This window comes from Canis lupus, chromosome X (genome assembly GCF_048164855.1).
Source record: "Canis lupus baileyi chromosome X, mCanLup2.hap1, whole genome shotgun sequence".
NCBI classification, from domain to species: domain Eukaryota; kingdom Metazoa; phylum Chordata; class Mammalia; order Carnivora; family Canidae; genus Canis; species Canis lupus.
Window position 1 is genome coordinate 68,386,816 of NC_132876.1, and position 27,791 is coordinate 68,414,606.

The 27,791-nt window shown below is 46.6% G+C and overlaps 1 protein-coding gene and 1 long non-coding RNA gene across 3 annotated transcripts in view; one reads left to right on the forward strand and one right to left on the reverse strand.

Moving 5' to 3' along the window:
- LOC140627510 (uncharacterized) overlaps positions 1-18,033 on the forward strand; it is a 31,832-nt gene extending 13,799 nt beyond the window's left edge. The window contains exons 3-7 of one of the 2 annotated variants that reach the window (XR_012026217.1): positions 3,905-4,019; positions 4,859-4,968; positions 6,659-6,852; positions 7,766-7,832; positions 17,836-18,033. This is a non-coding gene — a long non-coding RNA (uncharacterized lncRNA). Of the gene's footprint in view, positions 1-3,904; positions 4,020-4,858; positions 4,969-6,658; positions 6,853-7,765; positions 8,309-17,835 lie in introns of those variants that run through there. The other variant, XR_012026216.1, reaches the window with a different exon arrangement.
- NHSL2 (NHS like 2) overlaps positions 1-27,791 on the reverse strand; it is a 254,111-nt gene that overhangs the window by 94,245 nt on the left and 132,075 nt on the right. The gene's annotated exons all lie outside the window — the stretch shown is intronic.

The following is a 27,791-nucleotide window of genomic DNA, read 5'->3' on the forward strand; positions in this document are numbered from 1 at the left end:
CTTCCATTAACTAAGGGGCACCAGGCAGATACAGTAGGCACCTTGCTAAAAAGTGCTTCTCAGGGTGTCTGGGTGGTACAGTCTGTTAAATAGGACTCTTGGTTTTGGCTCAGGTCCTGATCTCAGGGTCATGAGATCAAGCCCTGTGTCAGGTTCTATACTCAGTACGGAGTCTACTTAAGACTCCTTCCCCCTCTGCTCCTACCAATCCCACCCCTTTGTACTCTCTCTCTCTCTCAAATAAATAAATAAACCTTTTTAAAACAAAGATTTTATTTATTTATTCATGAGAGATAGAGAGTGAGGCAGAGATATAGGCAGAGGGAGAAGCAGGTTCCCTGTGGGGAACCCAATGTGGGACTCGATTCCAGGACCCTGGGGTCACAACCTGAGTCAAAGACAGATGCTCAACTACTGAGCCACCCAGGTGCCCCAATAAATCTTTTTTAAAAAAGTGCTTCTCATCCCCTTCTCACCTTCTCTACTCAGCTCTAACCCCATAATTCCATTAAAGCCTTCTCGCCATCCACTCTGAGTCTGCAGAGCTCACTCCCTTTCTCTGAGTACCTTCAGCCTTGGCTATCTGAGCCACTCAACTTGTCCCTAAACATAGATGTCTTGAATTTGTTAGAAATCTTCCATGGGCTCATGAACCTTCTCTACTCTTGGCAGCTTTGTGAATTGCTCGAGGGACGTGTCAGAATTTGGACCCTCGAGGGTGCCCTATGCAGGGCCTGGCCCAGAGGACATCTTGGTTAGTTTTTGCTGATAAATCGGTATGGACCACGCTACCCTGCCCATGCAGACCTTCTCTCATCCTCTTCCTCCTACTTCTCCTTTGCTCCCTGACAACCCCTCCAAAGCTTGGTCTTCCTGCTCCTAGCAACTCAAGATATTCTCAAAATATTCTCACTCCTTTTGACTTATCAGGGTGGACACCCGGGCTGTGTGTGATGCGGGTGGCAGCAGTTCTAATGGATCTACTGCTGCCAGACCACTACCCGTGGAAAGGTGCTAGGGAACTCAGCTATCCCTTGTGCTGAGCACTGTGCTCAGGCTTATGGGTATTATGGAGGGGGCTAGGTCCCCTGTGGTGTCTTCATGTGGACTTTGGGGGGCAAGGAAAGGGCTTCTTTTCAGCACGTGCACAAGCCGAGCCAGGCCAGAAGCAGCAGTGTTTATGCAGGGAAGAGGACCAGGCTCCTCACCTGACTTGGTGCCTTTAGACATACCTGAAGAGGGGACAGAGGAGTCTGAGGCCTGAAATCAGCGCCTCTGGGGTCCATCTCCTCGAAGTGAAAGAGTTTAAGGCTCAGTGTTGTCCCCTGATCAGCCATGCTTAGCTGTACTCAGGGCTGGAGGACGGGGTGGAAAGGGAATGAGGTGGGTGGAACTATCTCCAGACTCCTGTAACAATGGACCCCAAGAGCTAGGAAGAGAGCCAGTGTGTCACTTCAGTTGTGCTCTCACTTCTCACAATCACCTGCAATAGGCCAATGTTGGGTCCCCATCCTGCAGAGGAGAAAATGGAGCTTCGGGAGGATGGTGGTGCTGGAAAGTGGCATGGTCAAGGGCGAGAACCCATGTGAGGCTGACTCCAAGTCCAGCTCTTTGTTGCTCCACTGGCCCTGTCTGCCATGATCGGCACACACTCTATCCTGGTATGGGGAGGCTCCAGGGACGAGTTCCAGAAGGAGAAGTGAATTTGAATACACAGCCCTGACTCTGACTCAAGCGGGTCCTGACATACCAGGCAGTCCACTCAGCGCCATGTCCTGGAGAAACTTCATCCCTTTCCATCAGTCACGGCTCACTCAAGCATCAAGTACCAGCTTTTTTTCCAAGCCCCCCAAAATGCTGTCTTCTATTCCATCTGCTTGGAAGGGTTTCTTCCCCACCCCCAGTTCTGCTCGTTAAAAGCCGTATTCATCTCTCAAGATTCAGCATCCTCCTCCGTGAAGCTTTCTCAAGCCTTAGCTTGCAGCCAGGAGCACACTCTCATCCTCAAGGCCACATCCTTTCCATGACTGGTAGGGCCATTGCCTATGCCTCCTGTCCTGCTTCCAAGCCTCTTCTGATCTTCCCAGCTGTAAACAGCCTTTCCCTTGGGTTTACTCTCACAATACAATGCAATGGTCCCTGAAGTGTGGTACACATTTTGCTAGTGGCACATGAAGTAGTGGTATGGCAGGGAATTTTACATATCTGCAGACCATCTTTTTTACATTTAATAGTCATGTATTTATTCTAATGCCTACTCGACTCCAATAATAATTGGAGGAAAAAAGTGTAATTTCTTGAGTATTCAAGGCTGAATTAAATGAGTTCAAGAAAAAGAATTTGCTATCTGTAAAGTGGATTGAATTACTTATCCCTTTCTTGTCAGCTGTTGTGAGGAGGTGTGCAATGATGGCTACAAATTGCTTTGAGGAGGGCTTATGTAGTCCTGGTCAGGCTCAACTTTCTGACCTGGGTAATGGGTATATGGGTGTATTCATTTTATAATCATTCACTGATGTATGCACTTCAAAAAAAAGATTTTATATATTTACTTGAGAGAGAGCACAAGCGGGGTGGGAGGTGGACTGGGGGCAGAGAAAGAGAGGAAGAAGCAGACTCCCAGCTGAGCAGGGAGCCCAATGTGGGGGCTCAATCCCAGGACCTTGGTATCACAACCTGAGCCCAAGGCAGACGCCTAACTGACTGGGCCACCCAGGTACCCCTGTGCATTTTTTGTGTGTGTTTTTGTGTATGTGTGTGTGTGTTGATTTCTCATAAAAAGTTTATTAAAAATAAAAGCCTGACACATAGTAGGCCCTCACTCAAGGTAAGTTGCATGCTTCATATTTTGGACCCAAGGACCCACTAGAAGGGTGTTGATGCCTCTGATATCCAAGGAAGGGTAGGTTTAGATGTATAGAAAGTGGGTTTAGGGAGGGCAGTAGGCTATGGAATTGTGATTTGAGGCACGTTTTCTTCTTTGGCTCCTGTCCTGGTAAGAAAGCCAGAGAGCCTTCTGAGAGCCTGTGCTGATGAGTAGCAGGCCAAGACCAAGACGGTGGAACCAGCCAAGACTTGGATCATAAACAAGCATACATCCCAGAGGATAAGCAGAGAGGCCAGCACAAGGGACAGAGCACTGGCCTGATGCTTTATGACCTTGGGCAGGTCCTGGGCCTCTCTGAGCCCCATTTCATTTCCACCTGGGCAGTTAAATACATAGACCTAATTGCTCCTTAAGGGTCCTCTCACCTCAGATGCTCAAAGGGCTGTCCTAGGCTTTGACCTTAGTCAACAAGTTTGTTTTCAAATAATCTGAACACCCAAACTGTTCAAGGTTGCCGATGATACAAGAATGAGGGACTCCAGCTGCTGCCTTCAGAGGGTTTCCAGGTCTCAGTTTTTCTTATATACTTCCCCCCTGGGGCTAGATGAGCACCATGGTTCACAGTAGGAGGGTCTCTGAGAGACTTTCAAAGGAAACCATAGCCAGGGTTGGAAATACACATGCCTCCAAAGGTCAGGAAGTGGGGCAGGACATTTGTGAAGTAGGCTGGGGGAAGCAATAGGGAGTGTCAGAGAACTGGAGCATTCATGCTGCCCACCCTCCCCATAGCCCCCACTGACCCCCAAAGCATTCATCCTCCAATCTGGGAAACTTCAATGCTGGTCAAGCCTAATCCATCTGTAGTCCACAGGCTATCAAGAGCTTGCCGCTTTGCTTCCTGTTGGCTGTGGCCACCAAGTATACTCGAGCCTATATTCCTATAGGTATATATTTCTGTATAAACACTATACATGTAATATCGCACCAATGGATTTTATAAATTGTAAAATATAAAGAACTGTGTAACAAAATACATGTGATTAGGGATTCTCATATTTCTATCCTGTACCCCAATAGATTATGCACCCAGTTTGGAGGCTGCAGGCCTTACACCCAGCTGATGGGAGAAGGACAAAAGAAGGGGACTGAGCACATGCGCTGTGCTCCGCTACCTTTCAGGGCTTGTTCCCAGGTATATCATTCCCTCACTGAATAGATTTCACTGGGCCTGTTGTAGCTAGGTCCTGTGCTGGGCACTGGGAGATAGAGAGATGGACAGGACAGACAGAAGTAGTTGACAAGCCAGTCAGAAGAGCCAGACAATAACTCAAGGTGTAAATTATTGACGTAGGGCTGGTGTGATCAAAATGCTGGGGGTGGGAGAATTCACATGGTGATATGATGGTGAGCGACAGGGATGAGTGTGGGGAGATAGTTTAGATCAGTGGTCTGGGAAGGTCTCCCTGAGCTAAGAACTGAAGATGTCAAGGAGCCAGCAGAGGGAACAGAAGGTGCCAAGCCCACGAGGTGAGGAGAAACGATTCTGAGAAATGGAAAGAAGGCCTCCTCCTAGGGTGGAGGAGGTCAGGGGAAAGTGGCCAATTTTATTTGAAGCACAATGGGAAATCTACTAGAGAGTTTTAAGCAAGGAAGCGATCGGATCTCATTGAAAATTTTCCAAGACCACCCTGTCTACTACATGGACAATGGACCAGAGGGGATTGGAGAAGAAATGGGAATGTCAGGAGGCTGTGATATTGGTTTGGGCAAGAGGCGGCAAACCAGGATCAGGCAATGGAAACAGTGAGTTCAGGCAAGCATAAGATGTGACCTCCTAACAACCCTACAATAATGCCCTTGTAAGGCTGCTATTATCTTCCCCACTGCACATTTGAGGAAACTGAGGCCAAGTAAAGTTAAATAACTTGTCCACGATCACACGGCTTGTAAGTGATAAAAGCAGGATTCACCCAGGTCTGCCTGGTTTTCTTCCCATTCTACTTTAAATTCTAATTACGTTTCTTGCTCCAGGGAATCATTCACCAGGACCATACAGGGTCTTCCTATTTCTACCCTGAAAATCGCTTGGCATCCTGAACAAAGAAAGGGGGACTGCAGGCTGACCGTGCAATCAGCCAAGGGTATGTGAATGGTTAAAACAGTCCATTCGTCCCGTTTTCCTAAACATGCTGAGTTCACCAGAGCTCTAACTAAGGGAAAAACCATTCTTTCCTTCGGAGGGGGAGTGGACAGGAGGAGGGTGGTGATGGTATATTTGGAAATAGAAAAATAAAGGCTGCCAATTTCTGCCTTCAAGGGAAGCCCAAGGGCACAGGCCATGACAGGGCAAGTGACTTGCCAAATCCCTCATAGCTCCCAAAGTTGTTCATGTGAAAAAGAAGACAGAATTGTTCCTCCCAAAGACATGAAGTCCTTTACAAAGCAGTTTGTTAGCAAAGCCTCGCATCCCTGTCACTATGCAAAGCACGCTGGAACGTTGCCATGGCAACAAGCAGCTGGATGCCTGAATTGGCTCAAGGCCTGTCTCAGCAGAGGCCCAACCTGTAGGGGCAGCTCCCAGAAAAGGGTGTGTGTGTTGGGGGGGGGGGGGAGCTGGTTTTGCAGATGCTGATGAGGAGCCCTGAGCTCGCTTCCAGGTTACCAGGGTCCAAAGCCTGTGTCTTCAGGAACTATTTCCTGTTGCCAGACATGCCGAACTTCCACAAACCACAGAACTCCAGGTTGGCATAACCCTGACCCTTTCCCCCAGTTCTCTTCTGGTGTGTTCCCCCCGCCCCACACACACCTTTCTTTTTTGTGTGGCTGGGAAAAGGAAAGAAAAGGGAAACATCCACCTGCTGTAAGACAAAACTCCCTGTGTTACAAGAAGAAACTATAGCCCAGAGAGGGAAAGTGACAGGCTGAAAGTTGCAAGGCCTTGGCAATGCCAGAGTCAGAGCACAGCTTCCCTGACTCCATGTGTGAGTTTCACCAGTGTATACTTCTTTCCCTGGGCACCTGGGAGGGAGGAAAGTGATTCGGTATTGATGGAGGCCCTCCCAGTACATGCTGTGCTCCATTCTTCCAGCTATTCCTCATAGCTCGTCTGCATCCCAGACTTGCAAGACAACTATTATTATCCTCATTTCACATGTTAGGAAATGGAAGCTCAGATAGGTTAAGGGGTGAGCTGCAGGTCACACAGCTAGACAGAGTGGTGTTAGACTCCACCCTGGTCTTTGCACTTCACCACAGGGCCCCACGCTCCTGATCCCACATGCGCTTCACTGCCTCCAGTATGAACAAGACACACCACTGCAAGTGATTCTAGACACTGTTTCTCCCCTGCCACTTATGACAAAAGAGTGCTCTCCAGTAGATCAACAAGCTGCCACCCAGTAAAGACCAGCCACTGATGTATTTCTCCAAGCCTCAGGTTCTGCATCATTAAAGTGAGGGTAACTCTAGTTGGAGGTTGCTGGAGGGGTGAAATGAGAATGTGTATAAGGTGGGCAGGGCGGGGCACCTGGGTAGCCCAGTAACGGCTGCCTTTGGCTCAGGTCATGATCCCGGGGTTCTGGGATTGAGCCTAGAGTGGGCTCCCTGCCCAGCGGGAAGTTTGCTTCTCCCTCTGCCCCTCCTCCCGGCTTGTGCACTCTCTCTCTCTCTCTCTCAAAAGGTAAAAAATAAAATTTAAAAAGTGGGAAGGGCAAGGTCTGGTGCACAGCAAACACTCAATAAATGTTAGTTACTGCTAAGAGTATTCCCTTTAGGGACCAGTTCCAGTTCTGCCACGTCAATGACACCAGCCCTTATTTGATGCAATTTCAGTTTCATTCCCCGGTCATCCACTCATTGCCGGCTGCCAGCACCTGGAGTTAAATTCCTTCTGCCAGAGGAGAAGAGGGCCTCAAGACAAGGTGATACCGAGCCAGTCCTCAAATAATGAAGCGATGTTTGCCAGTAAGATGAGGGTTGGAGAGAGGACATTCCAGGCAGAGGACATTAACAGCAAGAGCCTAAAGGTATGAAGGTACCTGGTGTTTGGGGACAAAGAGTGATCTAGTACAGTGAGGCAGAAGATGAGGTAGTCGGGAGCAGACCACGGAGGACTTGTGTGTCAGGAGAAGGGGTGATGGATTTTATCTTGAAGGTGACAGGGAGCCACGAAAGCTTTTAGGTGAGGGAGATCAGCATGGGGGCTACAAGGTGGAAGGCTGATTCGAGAGAGGCGAACAGACTGGTCAGAGGTGGTGGGAAGGTGTGGGGTGAGAAGGGTTGAGGGCTGAGGATGAGTACCAGGGTGGGAAGGAACAGTGGAGGAGATAACCTGAGGATAGAATGGGTAGTGCGCTCTCCAAATTAGGGAGCCCTGGGAGAGGCATAGGAACAGGGAGGAGAGGAGAGAGCTCAGCTTGGCTACTGTGGGTGTGCGGTGCCTCTGGGCACATTGTCCACAAGGTCAGGGCCGAGACAGAAATGGAACAGTCACCAGCTCTTGGAAGTCCAGCTGACCCTTGACAACGTGAGGGTGAACTTCATGGGTCTGCTTCCGCGAGGATTATTTTTGATACAGTAGAGAAGTGCAGCTGTGTTTTCTCTTCCCTGTGACTGTCTTAACGATGTTTTCCTTTCTTTATTCTAAGAACACAGTATATAATCCATATAAAATACAACATAGGCAATAACAGTTTATGTTATCAGGAAGGCTTCTGGTCAACAGGAGGCTATGAGTTATGTTTTGGGGAAGTCAAAAGTTGTATGTGGATTTTCAGCTATGTGAGGGGTTGGTGTCCCTAACCCCCATGTTGTTCAAGAGTCAACTGTGTATGAAGAGTGGATGGGACAGTCCGGTTTGAGTGGGGAGATTGGGGAGAGAGGGAGCTTAAGTTTAAGCTTTAGTGTCATGATTGTTTGTGTTTCTCCCCTGCCCTGCAGTGGCAGCCTTCCTGACTCACTACTCCAACATTTATGAAGATGCAGAACAAGGCACTCCTGCAACACGGTGAGCAAAGATTGCTCAGGCTGTCACGCATAGGGCCTTAGTGATCCAGGTGGGCAGCTGACACCCTTGTCTCAAAGATTTTCTGGGAGAGGGACTCATGATAATTCCAACAGGTCACACCAAATTAAGGAGCAGGCAGAGAAAGCCTTCAGGTCTCAGCAAGCTGTTGAGCTCATGGTGGCAGAAACAAGTCTTCTAAAATTCTGATTTGTGCTTGAAAGTTCAAATTTTATCTTTGGTAACAAAACTGTGGGCTGTTTTCCTTGAAGTGACAGGCTCACTTCGTTCACTTTTGAGAAGACGCCTGCCAACTACTCAAGCCTGAATAACTGTAGTTCATCGGTCCTTCTTTCAAACACAACGGATGTTCCATGGAAAAAAGAGACCTATTGAGCTTACACCTCCAACAACTGCACAAACACTTTTCCTCCAGACAGCCCTCAGACTTCAGCAAAACAGCACAAGTGCTCTACATGTTCTTCTACATGTTCTTCCCATTTCATTGCACAGATTATTTTTAAAAAGATTTTATTTATTTATTCATGAGACACACACACACACACACACACACACAGAGAGAGAGAGAGAGAGAGAGAGAGAGAGAGAGAGGCAGGCAGAGACACAGGCCCTGGGCTGAAGGCGGCGCTAAACCGCTGAGCCACCTGGACTGCTCAGATTATTAAAAAGACTTGAATTCAATGATCAAGATTTAATTTTAAAAATAACATTTTTTTTTACTGGGTTATGAAAGGATAAAACTGGCTTTCCTGGCCCCTGAGAGTGTGCGGTGGTGAGGTACGCAATGACCAATGGTACAGGTGGGTGCTACCACTTTAATTTACTAAGGTGCCAGTAGTTTTGCCCTGGGTGCGAACATCAACCTAGTGAAAAAGGCACCCCCTGAAAGGGTCTCAGTAACTCCTAGAGGTCTACGGACCACTTTTTTTAAAAATTTATTCATGAGAGACACATAGAGAGAGAGAGAGAGGCAGAGACACAGGCAGAGGGAGAAGCAGGTTCCATGCAGGAAGCCTGATGTGGGACTCGATCCCAGGACTCCAGGATCATGCCCTGGGCTGAAGGCAGGCGCTAAACCACTGAGCCACCCAGGGATCCCCTGCGGACCATTCTTTAAGAATTGCTGGTTTAGAGGGGCTCCTGGGTGGCTCAGTGGGTGAAGTATCTGCCTTCAGCTCAGGTCCTGATCTCAGGGTCCTGGGATCGAGCCCCGCTCCGGGCTCCGGGCTCTGGGCTCTGGGCTCTGGGCTTTGGGCTCCAGGCTCAGCAGGGAATCTGCTTTTCCCTCTCCCTCTGCCCCCACTTGTGCTCTCCCTCTCAAATAAATAAATAAAACCCTAAGAAAAAGAACTGCTGGTTTAGAGAGATTCTTGCCCAAACCCATAGGGGCAAGTTAGGGAGGGTTTATTGTAGCATTCTTTGGGGTCACAGGGAGTTGATGAGACCAAGATGCCTGGTCTTAGAGGAGCACAGAGGTAAACTGGGGTAGATGTGTGCAGTCCCCAGAAGTTGATAAAGTAGATGTGCATGTAGCAGCATGGAGAGACCTCAAAAACAGTGTTGAGGGAAAAAAGATATAGAATATCATCTATGAATCAACGCCATTTCTGTCCATTAAAAGCATGCATAAATATATTTTCAAAGACACCTGTATTTCTGAGACACATACCAACCTACTAGAGAGAGGATGTGAGTGGGGATGAAAGATGAAAAGGAAAAATAAAATCAAACAAAAAAAGAACATAAAGGCCCTTGCATGGATAGATGATCATGTATAGAGCAGAATATTTAACTGTGCCCTTGAGTCAAATAAGGACAGAGTGAATGGGAGGCAGAAAATAGTCTACTCTTTCAAGAGTACTAATAGTGAAAGGGGAGGGGGTATTGCTGGAGAGTTCCAGAGAAGGAAGTGGGTGAGGTAAGTGCTTTTTGCCTCCCATCAGTGTAGCCAAATGTGTGCTAGCTTGGGTTACCACTGGCCTCCTGATTTCTGAAGGTCACAGAACAAGGCTCTGAGAGGTAGGGAGGGCATGGGAGGAGGTCTCCAGTTGCTGGTTCTTATTTTTTTTTCTGGGAAGTAGAAGATGAAATCATTGCCTAGAGGTAGATGGGATGTAGCTGGGGCATGACGATCCAGGGAATATGTGAAGCAGCTGCCCTAGAGATTAGGGGAAAGGAAAAGTATTTCTGGGGGATCCCTGGATGGCTCAGCAGTTTAGCGCTGCCTTCGGCCCGGGGCGTGATCCTGGAGTCCTGGGATTGAGTCCCACATCAGGCTCTCTGCATGGAGCCTGCTTTTCTCTCTGCCTGTGTCTCTGCCTCTCTCTCTCTCTCTCCGTGTCTCTCATGAACAAATAAATAAAATCTTTTTTTTTTTAAAAGTGTTTCCAGGCAACACTGACAGTCCATCTGGAGACTGAGGGATACCTGAGATGGATGGCAAGAAAATTGCCTTGATTTTCTGTTTATGTATTTAGTCAATCAGTCAACAGATATTTATTGAGTGTCTATTATATGCCAAGAACCTTGTAAGGTACTTGGGATACCATAAGGAATAGAATAGGCATATTTTATATAAAATGAGGATATTTTGGGATCCCTGGGTGGCGCAGCGGTTTGGCGCCTGCCTTTGGCCCAGGGCGCGATCCTGGAGACCCGGGATCGAATCCCACATCAGGCTCCCGGTGCATGGAGCCTGCTTCTCCCTCTGCCTGTGTCTCTGCCTCTCTCTCTTTCTCTCTCTGTGACTATCATAAATAAATAAAAATTAAAAAAAAATGAGGATATTTTATATCCTTATGGACCTGCCAGTCTAGTGTGAGGAGGTAGGGGCGGCGGGGGGGAGATGTTACGTAAGCACACAGAAACAAATAATGCATCATAATAATGTTGAGGAAAGAAGGCACAGGGTGCTGACTCTACTGGTGAGGGTTAATGCAGTCTGAAGAGCCTTTTGGTAACCAGAGATCTTCATTTCCAAAGCCTGCACAGCGTCCCACTACAGGGACGCTCCCTGATTTACCTAGCCAGTCCCTTACTGGGTTCACCTTCACCCCATTCTTTCCACATCATAACCCATATTTTGATGTTCATCTCCATGCACGCATTTTTGGGCATTCCTTTCATTATCTCCTCAGGTTAAAGGGCACACACATTTTTAGAGCTTTAGAAACATTGCCATACTGCCCTGCAGAAAGGTAGTACTGGTTTACACGGGAAAAAGTCTGCTTTAAAAAAAGGGGGGAGGCACCTGGGTGGCTCAGTGGTTGAGTGTGTCTGCCTTCGGCTCAGGTCATAATCCCAGGGTCCTGGGATGGAGTTCTGCATCAGGCTCCCCACAGGGGACCTGCTTCTCCTTCTGCCTTTCTCTGTGTATCTCTCACGAATAAATAAATAAAATCTTTAAATAATAATAATAATAATAATAATAATAATAAAAGGTTAACAGTAGTCAGATCCAGGTGGTAAAAAAACCTGCGAAGACTTTTTTCTTTTCTAAATTTTCTGGATTTAAATTTCCCATTTCCCCACCTTCTAACAACTCTTACGCATATGTGTGTTACTCACTTAAAAATATTTTTGAGTTCTTAATGTACACACACATACAACATAAATATTCAGTGACTACAAAGAGAATTCAGAGAAAAGGGAGTCTCTTTGACCCCTAGACCGCTTCTTAGGCATCCTGCCAGAAATGTTCTGTGCATATACAAGAAATTAGATGGTGGCATGAGATTATACGCATTCTTCTTTTGCACCTTACACTTTTTGTTTAACACAAAGAACCACCACATTTTATCCAAGACTGCATAGTATTATTCTATGGTTATTTGAGCTATTTCCTCTACAAAAACATGTAATATTTATTTAACAATGATAATAAGAAAGGTGGAAAAAAGAAGAAGAAAGACCATCTACTGAGGTTAAAATATGCCTCCATTTGTTCAGGTAACATGCTGGGTTACAGAAAAAAAAAAAAAAAACTAAGAAATTTAGTTTCCAGGGCGGGCAGGGAGGAGGAGGGGTGGGCAGGGGAAGCAGAGTTTTTAGTCTCAAGGTTTGGAACACCTGTGCTTTTAATAAACAATGGATTTGCTTTTATCTGCGAATCCCATGACTGATCATGCCTCCCCTTTCTGTTATCTGCCATGAAAGCTTACAGCCAAATTTTGGGACTCACATTTATCAAGAAAGGACTTCCTGACCTTCACTTTGTGTCAGGACTTCTTCACTGGTAATCCTTGTTCTCCTCTTGCCTCATCTTTCTCTCCTACATCTAATTTAGGCTCTTTCCAAGTACTGGGTGTAACTTTGTAAGCCACCTTAAATTCTTTCTGGAATAAATCAAGGTACAAAGATTTTTTTATTTTTATTTATTTATTTTTTTTACAAAAATTGAGCTAAATGTTCAGTTCTCTCGCCAACGCAATCCTCAGGGGAGATGGGCAAGACACAAGCAGGCTATGCCTCGAGAGAATAACAAAAACCTAACTGGAGGTCAATCAATTGCTGGGCTACAGGCGTCAAAGCTGAGGTCTTCAGCTTCTAAATGCGCAAAGCAATTTAGCGCTTGAGTTCCCATGGCAACCATGGCCGGGCACTCAGGCGAAGATTCAGGAGTTCCTGCCTGGCGGTTGCTGCGGGGCTCTAGCTGCTGGCCGCGTGACTCCGCTCAGGCTCTGGCGTTTAGATTCTCAGGGACTTTGCATCAACGGGAGTTCTGGAGTCGGGCCTAATTGAAAATGCAGTTGCCGAGAAGAGGTGAAAAGTATACATCGGAGACGCAGTGCCAGCGAGGTAACCCTCGAGTACCAGAGGTTCCTACCCACTTTTCTCTTCCTCACTCTCCCTGCCGCTAAGGAGGTTAGGAAGCGGGAGATAGGACATCGGTGGGAGGGATCCACAGCAAGCTGCCCTTTCTCAAAGGGGCTAAGGGAGTGACTGGAGTATTGACAGGGGAAGGGCTGCCCTCATTAGCATTTTTAAAGCCTCAACCTGATTGATTGCTTTGGCCTCTCCCGGAGAAAGGTTGTGTTACCCGCAAGCGGAGGGGCCTCGGCGTGGGGGCTTGGAGAGGGAAACCCAGGAGTAGAAAGAGACAAGGTCGGTGAACGTTCCCTGGCCACTAGGGGAGAATATAGATAAGTATTCCTCTGATCCGGGAAGAGGGAAGAAAACTTTCTCCGAATTAAGAAAACACAAAGGAAAAAAGCAACATATTTGAGTGTCGTTAAGAAAAAAAACATGAGCACATTCCAAAGCACAATAAACCAGAAATCAAAGACAAAAAAGAAGAGTGGGAAATAAAAAGCTATTTGCAGCACAGGGCAAAAAATGGTTAATAACTTTATTACATAAAGAGCTTTAAGTAATAAGCTCTTTACCAATAAGTAAAAAGACACACGTTTTACTTTAATAATCAGAAAAGCCAACTCGGTTTAAAAAAAAAGAGGACAGCAGAAGAACGTGTCATTCTCTGAAAGGGAAGCTATTGAGAATCACAGAGTGTAGATCAGCTCCAACAACTGCAGAAGCGGCTGGGGGAAGAGAGTTGGAAAATGTCTTGTTTATTGCACAGGGGAGATGGGGTGGGGTGGAATGTCTCCTAAAGCTTATTTAAAAACAACCAATTTAAAAATAAATAAATAAAAGCAACCAATTTAGAACAACCTGTCAAAATTGTACTTGAAGGGGCACCCGGGGGCTTAGTCAGTTAAGCGTCTGCCTTGGGCTCAGATCATGCTGGGGTCCTGGGATCCAGCCCCGCATCAGGCTCCCTGCTCAATGGGCAGCTGGTGTCTCCCTCTCCACCACATGTGCTGTCTTGCATGTGCACTCTCTCTCATAAATAAATAAATAAATAAATAATAAATAAAATCTTTAAAAACTGGTACTGGAACCTGTCACTGACCTCTGCAAGCAAGAGGGCTCTGCTTCCCTCTTGAGAGGAGTATGGCAGGGAACATGTTGCATCATCTCCTTGGGAAGAAGGCTATGATAGAGCCCGACACCCAGAGCAGACCTGGCCTAGGGTAAGAAGGTGCTCAGTGAGACCTTGCTGAGGAGCCTCTGAGGTTCTTTTCATGACAGTCAAGTCCTTAAGTGCAGTCCCTGCCCCCAAACAGCCTTCAAGGGACTTAGCTGGGACCATTCCTATTCTGCACTTCTGTAGATGGCAGGGCTATTCATTTCTCCCACAGACATTGCTTGAGACCTCTTATGTTGGGCATGAGATGGGAGTGGAGGAGTGGACCCCCAAATGAGAAGCTCATTACAAAGACTTCTCAGTCCATTGCAGGAGATAATATGCAACTTGTGAAAGAAGCAGCTTTTGAGATGGGCTTTGAAGGTTGAGTAGGAGTTCGATAGGCAGAGATATAGTCAGGGTGAGTATCAGAATTGGAAGTAAAGGCAAAGATATGAGAGTGGGTGGGATAATATCTAAAACCCTTTTCAGCTCTGCCAGTCTATGATTCTGAACTTCATCTTCCTCCTAAGCAATAGTACTTCCATGAAGTCATGGATTTGGTATGCTACTAATAGTGTCCTCTGATAGAAAAATAAATACACAAGCATTCAAATAAAAGGAAACATTCATTCATACCTCTCAAGGGCATTTTGCTTAATGCCAGTGGTGGGGGTTCCACATTTGGGGAAATTGTGCCAACAGTAATAAGGAACTACTGAGGGACCTATCTCCACAACTGAGAAGATTGGAGGGGGAGAGCATGGAGGCAGGCAAACTGGTCAGAGGTTCCCACAAGAATCCAGTGAAAGGGAATGGGTCCCTCGACTCAGAAGAAATGGCCCAGAAGCCTGGGGTGTATGGGGAGAAGTGATGATTAGACTACAGAACAGGTTCCGAATTTCTAGTTTGCTGCACATAAATTCGGATGAGGCAGGGCTTACATTCAATTCTGGCCATTATGTTCTTTGCAACATTGAGGGGTATTGTTTTACATTTCCCTTCTCCAATTTGGGACACATTGTTATGGTTGTTAAAAAAGGTGCCAATCTGGGCAATGGCAGGAAATGTTTTCCCACAGGAAAGGCTCACATCAGATCCCTGCTGCCTTTCACAAGTAGAAATCAAGCCTCCTCCTACAGAGGACAGGAGTGCCAGACCACAGTGGCACCTTCAACAGGCGTTGAAGAAAGAAAATGTTCCTGGGGCACTTGGGTGCCTCAGTTGGTTGAGCATCCGACTCTTGATCTAGGCTCCGGTCATGATCTCAGGGTCCTGGGATGGAGCCCCATATCAGGCTCCATGCTCAGCATGGAGTCTGCTTGCGATTCTCTCTCTCACTCTCTCCCTTGCCCCTCCCCCACTGTGAACACTCTCTCTAAAATAAATAAATTTTAAAAATCTTTAAAAAGGGAGAAGCAGGCTCCCTGCAGAGACCCCCAATGTAGGACTCGATCTCAGGACACAGGGATCACGACCTGAGCCAAAGCAAGATGCCCAACCACTGAGCCACCCAGGTGTCCCAAAAATCTTTAAAAAATAAGAAAGAAAATGTTCCTTTTTGATTAGTAGCTCTGGAATGGAGTGTTCTGCAGAGGGCCTGGGGGTAAGGGAGGAAGCAGGCAACACATTTCCAACTCTGTCATCTGAGCAGCCTGGAATGAAAGCCCAGAGAGATGGGTTGTTCTGGGGAGACCACCACCTACCTGCCTTTTCCGTTTGCAACCTGGAGGAGGCCAAGATTGACCTGGCAGTGATGTGGAAGAAGCAAGAGAGAGAGGAAGGTCAGATGGGAGATGACCATGTGGCATAACTGTGGCTAGGTCTTGCAGTGGCTGCAAAAACAGAGAGGGAGGGCAAGGTGTGGAACGTTGATGATGACTTAGGGAAAGAGGGTCTCTCATACACTCTTGGGTGAATGTGGAGCAGTTTCATGACACACATACCTCTCAACCCAGCAATCTGACTTCCAGGCACATACGAGATTTCTACATATACAAGGGGTAATTACACAAGACTGTTCACCGTAGCATAGTTGGTAATGGTAAAAAAGAGATACAATCTAAGTTTCTATCAGCAGAGGGCTTCGGAAAAGCGATTTTATTCTTCATGCGATGGAATACTATGTGGTGGTCAACACAAACAGCCTACATCTATACGTTTAAAAGGAATAGAGACCAAAAAGATAAGACTGAATGAAGAAAAGAAAAAAGAAAAATTGCAAACAGCTCTTTCACACAGAATATCACTTATGACAGATTTGAAGTATATAAGACCCCGTATCACACATCACACACAGACACATAAACATGGCCTGGACACGTATCATGGTCAAGATAATGACCCAGTACTACACAATATATATTGTACATATACAATATACCTTACATATACCTTGCATGTAATACTATTAAAATCCCTCAAGATGCTGTCCTGTCCCTGTCCAGCTTGGGCTGGATTTCACCCTCCATCCATCCACAGGGCACCCTGGCACAGTACACAAGTTGCAGAACCATACACGCTAGACAAGCATTCCTGACAACCGGGTTCTTCATAGTCTTTTATCATTCTGCAGCCTGCTGGAGGCACTGCCACCATCTTGGCTGCCATCTGTGCTTTGCAGCCCCTGTCAGGCCTCCTTGCCCTGGATCGCAGGCAGGAAGTTCCATTGAGTCAAGACACAAAAATGGGTTCTAGGGTGAATTTTGAATATTATTCTATGTGCAAGGACTCTGATCTATTATCACGAACATCTCAATTGCCTCAGTTAGAGTGGTACCTGCTTCTCTAGCCTCCTGACAGAGGTCCAGTAAATTCTGAGAAGCTAGAGGCCAGAAACAAGCTGTTGCACCCCCTGGTGTGGCCTAAAGGAAATGCTGGCGACACTTCTGCCATTGTTCTGGGGGAGAAACGAAAGCCTCCTCCATCTCCATCCCCCGGGAGCTTTTGGGTCTGCCAGAACATCTGCATTGTCATCAGTAGGGATTGAACATTAGCAGTCTCCTCAGAGACCCTTGTGGGATCATGCTGTTCCTTCTCAAGCAAGAGAATACAGCCTCCTCATTCTGGGAAGGTAGGGACTGTTGGATGCGCAACTCTGTCACTCTGCCCTCCCACCAACAAAGTCACCTGCCTCTGCTTTTCACCAACTCCTTTCTCCCCAGGAGGACAGGCCCTTCATTTTTCCCTTAGGGCAACTCATGCTGACCACTGCTCTGGATCCCATCCCATTCCATCCTATTAGCTAACTACCTTTCATTGAATCCAAGGGTGGGAAGGTTACTCTTTGTCTCCACGTCCTCATCTGTACTATGTGGGGAGAAAATAGTATCTGCCTTATTGAGTTGTGAGGATTGAACGAGTTAATTCACATACAGTGTTTATCTTAGTGCTTGTCATATAGTAGGCACTCACTAAATATTGCTCCTGATGCTGCTGATGGTGATGAGTGTGAAAGGCACAGTTAAGGGCAATGAAGTCTGAACAGCCAGGCCTGGGATGGACAGCTCTGGAATGAGAGTTTGCTTCAGGATGGAGGCCCCATAAAGAAGGCTCAGGCCGCTGCTGGGCTGGATCCTGGAGGCCATCAGGGTGCATTCTTCTGCAAAGCAGAATCAGCCACCCTTTCTTCTTGAAATCCCATCTTGTCTCCTCTGTCCTATTTAGACTTGTTTTCCTCATCTGAACTGATCAGGCAACCCGAGGGCTTATAAGCACTGGGAGCTGGCCTCAGGTGCCATATTGCACCAAGGCTTGAGGCACACCTTCTCCATACCCAGCCTGCACACTGGGCCTCACAGGGCCTGGGAGAAATCTATTAATGGTTCCCACCCTGAGACACTTGGAGCTCCATGGTACCCAATTCAGGGAAATAATGATTGACTTAAAAAAGCTTGTAGTCAGGACCAGTCTCGATATGGGCAAAGAGGATTTGGACAGGGAGAGAAAGACCTCAGTGTCTCCTCTGCCATTCAGTGGCTGTTGCCTAAAATTCTACCTTTGGAACATTTTATTTCCTAGCCAAAGCCTTGTTCCTGGTGAAAATGCAAAGGCCCCAGGCATGGGAGCATTGTGAACAAACCTCCAATGTTGATGGCTTCAGTGGAACAGTGTGTGGAGCAAAGTCTATGCAAAACTGAGAAATACAGCAAGTTCCAGCTCCCTTCTCCCCTGCTCAGCCTGCCAATATCTACTGAGAAATAAAAGACTCAAACACAAGGAAGAGAAGCACAATGGGAGAGACCCCTTGGGGGGAAGCAGGAGGACAAGTGGGTGCCTGGCTGCAGTTTCCGGATGATAAGTGAAAAAAGATGATGAAATGAGGGGTGTGTGTATGTGTGTGTAAGGGGGAGGGAACTAAAGGAGCAGCCACGTTTCAATCTCACCACCTTCAGGGCGAACAGTAGCTGTAGTGTACGCACATCACACTGCATATTTATTTTCAACAAACCTGGGGTTTTCATCCCTGCAGCACCTCTTATTAGCTGTGTGACTTTGGAGAAGTCACTTGACCTCTCTGAACCTTGGTCTTCCCATCAGTACAACCCCAATGATGATAATAGTAATACCAGATTGGTAATATTGTTTGGGGGCTTACATGAAAAAAGAGGTGCCAGAGAAGCTAAACCAGTCTCTGGCTCAGGGGAACTCCTTTATTTGTTGCATCTGAATTGTGCCCTGAGCCAGCAATGGGGGCTTTGCCAACAATGTAAAGACACTGAGAGGCAGGAACACAGGACAAAAGTGACTCCTGAACGTCCTCTGCTGTGTCTGTTCTTGAAATATCTCCAGAGGAGACAGCATACTCCTCGGTTCAGGGTTTGGGAGCCAGAATCCAGATGGCAGGGCCCATTTATCAATGCCACCAGACTCTCAACTTTAATAAGCTTTCTGCATTCATAACCACAGGAAGAAGAGGAAATGGGCCAAATTCTTTGATGATAATGAGCATCGCCAGCTCAATTTTATATTGGCAAAGTGCATAGTGATCACTCTGATTAGTACATTCTCATATCAGCCTTTGGGAGGCACAGAAGTATTTTTCTCTTTGTTTAAAGATGTAGGAAATGGACAGCACAAGCCTTCGGCCATTTCCAACACTTGGCCTGGTCAAATGCCTCTTCTAGGTATATGGAGTTGCCTTATTGCTATTGGAATCTTAGGGATGATTTCTGACAGTCGAGGGCCATTCAATACTTTTCCAGGAAGATAGGCTCCCTGGTGTTGTCTAAAAGACTCTTGTCTTTTACCTATCAGTTGGGGCTGTGGGTAGGCCTAGGAGCAAAGAAACTCCAAACCTTAAAAGGTTAGGAATGAAGGGACCAGGGAGTTAGGGAAAATGGACCAATGAAAGTGCTTAGTAACATGCAAGGACCAATGGGGAGTGAGCCCCTCTGTTTCCATGAGGCAGCCTTGGTTTTCATTGGCTTGGACTGTGAAACTGTCTCCCTGAACTGGGGAGGGGGAGGATCTGCAGCTTTGTTTAGGGGCTTATACCAGTCCATGGAGGGGCCTTAGGAAAACTGAGGGAACTCCCACCAAGGCCTTTACCACTGGTAAGTATATATATATATATATATATATATATATATATATATATATATATATATACCACCTCTAAAGCAGTTTTCAGCAGACTTTCCTTTTTGCCAGGTCTGCCCAAGTACAAATTGTAGTCTGTACATGATATGAAAAGGCACACAGGTCATCTTAAACCCCTGAATGAAGGGCAACCCATTTATATGTCAGTCCATGCCTGTCTCAGGCCGGTCACAATCAGCAAAGATGGTCAAAAACATTCTGCCTGCTCACCCTGGCCTAGCTCTGGAACCTGTGTGAACCCAGCCTGATAGGGCACTAGGGGTTCCCTCCTCAGCAAATGATTTGAGAGGGCACTGCAAATAGTGTGTGCTGACCTGGGCACCGCATCTGAGGCTGGGAGTGAGCTGAGCCCCAGAGGCCACAGGGGCCTCCCACCTTCCCACTGTGAGGGGCTGGTTTTCCTCACCATCCATCGTGTCTGAGGCCACTGTCCTTGCTCCTTCCAACAGCCTCACCCCACGAGGGACCTGCACCCCACCCAGTTCTGAGCCTCAGCTGGTTGCTGGGGACCCAGATGGTAGGTCTGGCTCCTGCCAGGCCCTCCCTTCCCTTAATGTTGTATCTCTGCATAGACTCCTTGGCCTTCGTGGGTTGGCTTGTGGGATGGGCAAACGAGATTCCCACTCCAAGGACCACTACTGCACCCTGCTCCCTGCGTTTCCCAGATAGTGCCATCTGTACCCAATTTGCCTTGAGTTTTCCCCATGTCCCTGAGGCACTGTAGTCACACTGCTTTTCATGCCCTGACTGAACTGTTCTTTAATTTTAGCAACTGCTGTGTGCTAGAAGCTGGGAAGGTTGCTGGGTCTTGGTTGTCCCTGGCCCTGCTGCCCAGTAGCAACTTGGACCCTGATGGCTCCATTCTCTACATGGGAGCTTCCAGAATGTTCTACAGCCACCACATCATTTAAGAAATTTCCATGGGTCACTCTTCCCTTATGCAATCTCTCGAGTACTGTGGGGGCTCAAACAATGCTGAGGGGTGAGTGGGAGGGACACCCTGACAAGGCTGCCGGTTGATGTTCATGCTGACAGGAGCTCGAGTTCTTGTTCTGGAAGCAGCACCTTCCCTTCCACTCACCTGGGAAGATTTCCAAAGCTAGGAGGAATCTGAAGTCACCCTGCTGTCCCAAAGTCTGGTCTCTGGTTGTGTCGGATGAGCCCCAAGCATGTGAGAATCCAAAAAGCTGCAAGGTCCTTCACTGCTACCATGTTGGTCCCAGACACCTGCTTCCAATTCTTTGGATTCCTGATTTGCACTCACTATCCCCACTGTTCCAGAAGCCTGGAAGTGCCAGTCTGTTGGGCCTAAAATTGACCTCTGTTCCCTCAGCTCCACGTCTTCTCTTCCATGACAATGGTACTGGCCAAGCTCCCCCGGAACTGACTCTCTGCATCCCTCCCAACACACCTGGTAGCTCCTAAAAGACAGGGACTCTGCCCCATTGATCTCTGCATCCCCGTCACCACACAAGGCGTGTGTGACATAAAGGAGGGCCCAGTAAGTGCTGGCAGGACAAATCTGTGCACTCAATTCAAGTGTAGGACTAACCTGGTCGCCTCACAGTGTGGTCAGTTTATTTCGTGCTTACGGACTCTCCACTCCTTTCCAGGAAAGATCTCACCTAAAATGTGGGGTTCCATTTGCCTGGAGTGGGCAAGGACAAGGGCTGAGGAATACAGGCCCCAGGTGAGATGGAGTAAACCTTGGCTAAAATAATCAACTGTGTGTGGCCCAAGAGGCACAGAGACCAACTGTTCAAGAGGGGGTTTTGGAGAGTCTGATGCATAGCGGCCTCCCAGAAAAGGGAAAACCAGAGTAAAGGGTGCTGAAATGTGGATCAGGGCCTTGAAGAGGCTGTTTCTAAGGGAGCAGAATGTAACAGAAAGAGCACAGGTCTGAGGGGGATCTGGGTGGCTCAGTGGTTGAGCGTCTGCCTTTGGCCCAGGTCACGATCCTGGGGTTGGGGGATCAAGTCCCAAGTCTGACTCACTGCGGGGAGCCTGCTTCTACCTCTGCCTATGTCGCTGCCTCTCTATGTCTCTCACGAATAAATAAGTAAAATCTTAAAAAATAAAGAGCACAGGCCTGAGGCCATATTGCCTAGAGTCAAATACCAGCTTTGCCAGTTCCTGGGTGACTTTGGGCAATTTCATCAGGAAACTTTTCATTCCCCAGCTTCTTCAGGTATAAAACAGGGGACAGTAAAACTGTCTACTCCACCGAGTTAGCACACAGATTACAAATGGTACATAGCGACTGCCTGGGAACACAGATCATTCTCAATACATAGCATCTATTAATATCATTAATAAAATTTGGTGCAGGATTGATATTCACGTGCGATATGCAACCTGGTTAAATTTTTAGAGACCTCAAGGAATGTCTTCAGGGTGTCGTTACGTGTGTAGGAGGATGACATTTTCTAGGAAATTCTTTTTAGGAGAGTAAATGAAGTGACAGTGAACTGGGTATTTTTTTTAATAATAAATTTATTATTTATTGGTGTTCAATTTGCCAACATACAGAATAACACCCAGTGCTCATCCCGTCAAGTGCTCCCCTCAGTGCCCGTCACCCATTCACCCCCACCCCCCAACCTCTTCCCCTTCCACCACCCCTAGTTCGTTTCCCAGAGTTAGGAGTCTTTATGTTCTGTCTCCCTTTCTGATATTTCCTACCCATTTCTTCTCCCTTCCCTTCTATTCCCTTAGTGAACTGGGTATTAAGGGTAAAAGGGTATTAAGTCTGCTGGGCTCGAGAATTGCTGGAGTCGGGAAATGGGTTGTGGTTGTGTGTGTGCATGCCTATCTCCCTCGGCTTGACTGTGGGCACCTGGTGGCAGCACCGAGCCCAACTCTCTATCCTGCACCTCACCACTCTGCACACCTAGTCCGGGTCAGCCACAGAACATGCATGAGCAGAGAGGGTAACCAAACAGTTCTGAACAGGAGCCACCTGACTTGGGTCTGTGAGAGCCCTGAATGACATGCCTACAACTGCTTTGTCCATTTGTCCATTCGTTTACATAAAGCACCTACAATGCACTGGGCTCACAATAGGTCCACATCTTCAACCTAGGCCACAGGCTCCTTATTCACTCAACCTAGGGCCCAAGCTACATTTGAAAGTCCTCCTTTTAGCTCAGGGACTGTCTTGGTCAGACACGCTGCTCAGCTTTGACTTTCAGCCTCTTTCCAAGATCCTGCCTCTTAAGTCTTCCCCACTGGCTCCTCTCATTACTGCTTATTAACAGGTGTGGTCCAGGTTAGGAACTGGACCTTTCCAGCTCCAGGACACCACACTCCAGTCTGGCCCTAACACTCCAGGTTCATACTGGCCTGAAGAGGTGGTTGGGAGTGAGGACCACAGACAAAGAGAATAGAATATTTGAGCCCTGCTCTTGGGGAGGAAGTAGATGAGGGGCAAAGCAGGGCATGGAGAAACAGTGAGGCCAGGAAGTCAGTCAGTGATAGTCCTCTCCTGGACCCCTATTGGGGGTGAAGTGAAGCCACCAACTTTCCACAGAAACAGCAGTCTGGGCTGCCTGCCACTGTATCACCACACAAGCTTGGAGCCCAGTAAGTGAAGCTTCAGGCTTCCGTTTCAAAGACTAGCTCACTCTGCCAGACTGTGTGGTTTGAACATACTCTAGATGTTTTCCTGCTGAAATCACAGAGACTAGGGACTGGAGAGATTGGAGGGAAGAGTAGAATGCACAGGGGCAGGGGCCGAGGGGATGGCTTCATCTGTGATGCCTGCAAGGCCTTTGTCTCCAGGCAAGGCCTCCAGAGTCTTCCAGTCTCCACCCCAGGCCAGTCTCCCCCCTCTTGCCTGAAAGAAAGCACTTGAGATCTGTGGCAGCTGTTTGGGTCAGGGCTGGCAGGCCCTGGTAGGGAAGTCCAGAGCCAAGGGGAGACAGGGAAAGAGAAGGCTGGCAGCATCCTGCATGGGAAGCTTCTCAGAGGCCGTCCTTGCCTCGCCCTTCTTGTACTCCTTTTGTTTTTCTTTTTTTTTTTTTTTTTTTTTTTCCCTTTTGTTTTTCATCCCATCCCCACCCCTAGCCTGCTGAGAATCAAGAGGTGAGGGCCAGAATCAGATGAGTACATAAGCCAGATGCTGAATGTTTCAACCCATAAAGGGAAGAAGGGAGGCGACATGAAATCCTGCTACCCCCACCCCCCTTTTTCTTCTTCAACTTATTGGAACTTGTCTGTGCTGTCTTCTGTTTTAAAGATGATTTTGAAAGTCAGGTGCATATATTTCTGAATCACTCAGGAGTCGGGTTACTTGTGGAAGGGCAGGGCCCTACTGTTTCTTTCCTGTTCCCTCTGTTATTCAGGTTAGAGTCATGCCAGAGGCCACAAAGGAGTGGCTGGTAGACATGTTCGGATGATGTAGCTCACAAATTTAAAATCGCTGTCAATGGTGAAAAGTGATTTTATTTATTTATTTGTTTGTTTGTTTGTTTATTTATTTATTTATTTATTTATTTATTTAAGAGAGAGAGAGAAAGAGAGAGCAAGTGAGTGCCAGGGGATGGGCAGAGGGAGAAGGAGAGGGAATTTCAAGCAGACTTCACGTGGAGCTTGAAGCCCAACACAGGGCTCAATCCTACCTGAAATCATGACATAAGCCAAAATCCAGAGCCAGATGTTTAACTGACTGAGCTGCCCAGGTACCCCAAAAGTGACACTATTTTATATTGAAACCAAGTATGGGGGTGCCTGTGTGGCTCAGTGGTTAAGTGTCTGCTTTTAGCTCAGGTCATGATCTCAGAGTCCTGAGATCAAGCCCCAGGTCGGGCTCCCAGCTCAGCTGAGAGTCTGCTTCTCCCTCTCCCCACTGCTTGCACTCTCTTTCTCTCTCTCTCTTGCTACCTCTCCCTCTGTCAAATAAATAAATTAAAAAACTTTAAAAAGCAAGAAACCAAACATGAGTTTTTGGCATCTCAAAAAATGGGAAAACATGGCAACCTGGGTCAGTAATTCTAGATGAGAATGAACAGAACAGCTGAGAAGCAGCTGTCCCCTTAGACGGGGTGCAAATTGCCCCATTTCCCACAGTCCACACATCTCCTTATGATGTTTCAGGCATGCAGGACCACTTACCATGCTTGAACTTGTCTCTGTACATGACCTGCTTCTCTCACTTATATTAACTTCCTGAGCCCTCTCAGCATTTTCGGTTGAAATCCCTGATCTACATATCCAGCTATTTAACTATTTCCAAAACACATCTCCATGTTTGCCTTTGTTCTAACCTCTATGCCATGCCACCCACAGCCTACCTAGAAATGGGTACCCATCCTTTAAGATCCAAATGAAGCTTCATCTCCCCAGTAAAGACTCATACAAGCAGAGTTGGGGATTTCCTCCTCTAGATTCTTGTTGCATCCAGTCCAATGCTCCATCATTATTATGTATCTATTGGTTTATAATGATCTGTTCCTGCTGCTGAACCGTGTGTTCCTCAAGAGCGGGGAGTGGGTCCTCCTTATCCTTGAATCACCAGCACCTCGTACAGATTTGGCACAGAGCAAACACTCAAATGCTTGTTAAATAAATGATAACTGGTTAAAGAGATAAAAAGGGAATTATAAAGTGTTCACTCAGTACAGATAATGACTATCCCTTGATGGGATCAGAGACAAGTTGGGTGGCACCAGAGTAGTTCCCTGAAGCAATAGCTATGTGCAGTCAATCTCATTTGGCACCAAGAGCTTGGTGCAGAGCCTGGCACACTCCGGGGGCTCATGGACAAAAAGACTGGAGTCCACTGACCAAGGAGCATGGCACTTGAACTTTATTTGGGGTTGGAGTGCTTCAGGGGCCACCCCACATCACTCTGGTCTAGAATACTGCCTCCAGCACATCTTAGGTCTGGGACCTTCAGCAAGTGACTTAACCTCCCTGCGGTTCAACACCTAAACCAGGAAAAACCATGGGAATGATACTACTTCATTACAGAATAGGTATGAGAAGGTAAACAAGGTACCAGGTGACATGCTGCAGCTGGTTAATATGTGTTTTTTTGGGCCCTGTGTCAGTCTGGGTTAGTAAAAGAGTATGTGGTTGTGTGAGCATGAGTGGGTATGTTCAATGAAATGTGGAACTACATACGTATGATCTGTGTTCCTATCCAGTTCTGATTCCTTGGGATACCCTCTCAAGGGAAGATTAAGGTACATACCCTAAAAGGAAGAAGCCTGTTCTAGAATGCTCAACAAAACCTACAAAGAGAGCTTAGCGTACTTCTTCCAGGAGAGCCCTGCCCTGCCCCAACCCCCATCCCATGGTGGCCGCACACGCCATAGGTATGAACGCTGTACTCTCTTAACCCATTTTGGGTTGTCGTTTCTTCATCTATGTAATGGAAATGGTAACCACTGCTTAGAAGGCTGGGTGGGTAACCTAAAAGCACTTCACCTGGTGTTAGTGTATATGGAGCAGAAGCTCAATAAACACTAGGGTTCTTTCCCTCCGCTGGGGCCATAGGACTGCAGGCTAACAAGTGAAGAATGGCAGAGGAAGGGACACTGACTGTGTGTTATACACTGAAGGGGATGGGCATGAAAGTGATGGGGAAACGATGAGAGGAAGGCCATAGGATTGTAAATGAATGGAGAAGATGCGTGTGTATTTCTAAAATGTGGTGGTGGGGTGAGGGGTGGTAGGTTCTCATGGAGTCCTGAATACCCACAACCACTTCACACAGCACCCAGCTGACCTGGTGCAACCAGTTCCCACCTAACCAAAGAGGGCCAGACTGTGGTTAACCAAGCTTTCTGAGATTTCCCACAGACACCACAATAGGATTATTGATTGTAAGTGTATCTGCCACTGACCTGGACTTAACTTGAAGTTGTAGCCTTTTTTGAATGTTTCAAAAGATGTTTCATAGGAACACTGTTTATAAACGGTGAAAAATGACAAGAAATACAAATATCTAAAAACTGGAGAATGGATGCATAAATTGAGGTGCAGCCATTGTGTGGAACAGTATACAGCAATAAAATTAACAAATTATAACTCCTTTATCTGCATGGATTAACCTCAAGAGCACAATGTTAGAAAAAGCAAGTTACAGAAGAATATGCATGCACAGTATGATGCCAATTACATAAAGTTTAAAAACATGCAAGATAATATATGTAGTTTATGGGTGAATACATATGTGGCAAAAGTATAAATGCACACATGGGAATTAGAAACAGAGATACTGGCTTCTAGGCTAGGATGGGGTGGAGCTCACAGCTGGCTTCTAATAAGCTGTTCCTTAGCCAAAATCTGAAGCAAATGTGGCAAAATGTTAAGATTTGACATTTATCCCCCTACTTTGCTCTATGTTTGAAAGACTTTACAATTTTGAAAATTCAGGGCAACAAAGGGTCTCAGGCTGCCCCTGCCTCATCCTTTTGTACACACTCCTTTGTTGAGGGCCTGCTGCAACAGACATGAGACTGGGGGGGGGGGTCTCTATCACAGGTCTCTCACAGACCATAAATCATTTAAAGCTTCGTATGACCCTGGCACTTAAGGCTCAGACTGGTGAAGTGACTTATCTAAAGACAAGAAGTGTGATTAGATCCCAGGTTCCCAGGCCCCACTCTCATACCCTGCATCTGAAAATATGAGTCCTATGCTGCTTGAGGTTCTCTCTCTCCATCTCCCTCTTCCCCTCCCCATGCTCATACTCATTCACACTCAATCTCTCTCAAATAAATAAAATCTTTAAAAAAATAAGAGAATCTTAAACCTTAAAAAAATAAAGTGGCAAACTTAAGCCCTAATAGATCAATAATTACATTAAATGTAAACGGTCTATATATCCAAACTGAAAGAGTTTAGCAGAATGCACTAAAAAACACAACCTGATTATATGTTGTCCACAAGAAACTCACTTCAAATGTAACAATATAAAGGCTTAAATAAATCCACCAGGAAGATAGCAATCCTAAATGTGGATATAACAAATAATAGAGCTGCAAAATACAAGGAGCAAAAGCTAACAGAGCTAAGAGTAGATATAGGTGAATCTACAGTTATAGCTGGGGACTTAAACATTACACTTGCAATAACTGATAGACCTACTAGACAGAAAATCAGAAGAATGCAACAACATAATCAACCCATAGGATCTGACATTCTTAGAACACTCTATCCAATAAGAATAGAGTACACATTTTTCTCAAGCATTTATGGAACATTCATTAAGGTAAACCATATCCTTGACTATAAACAAACCTCAATACATGAAAAATATTTGAAATCATGTTGTATTTTCTGACTATAATGGAATCGAACTAAAAATCAATTTAAAAGAGACAACAGGGACATCTCCAAGCACATGGAAATGAAACAACACAGTTCTA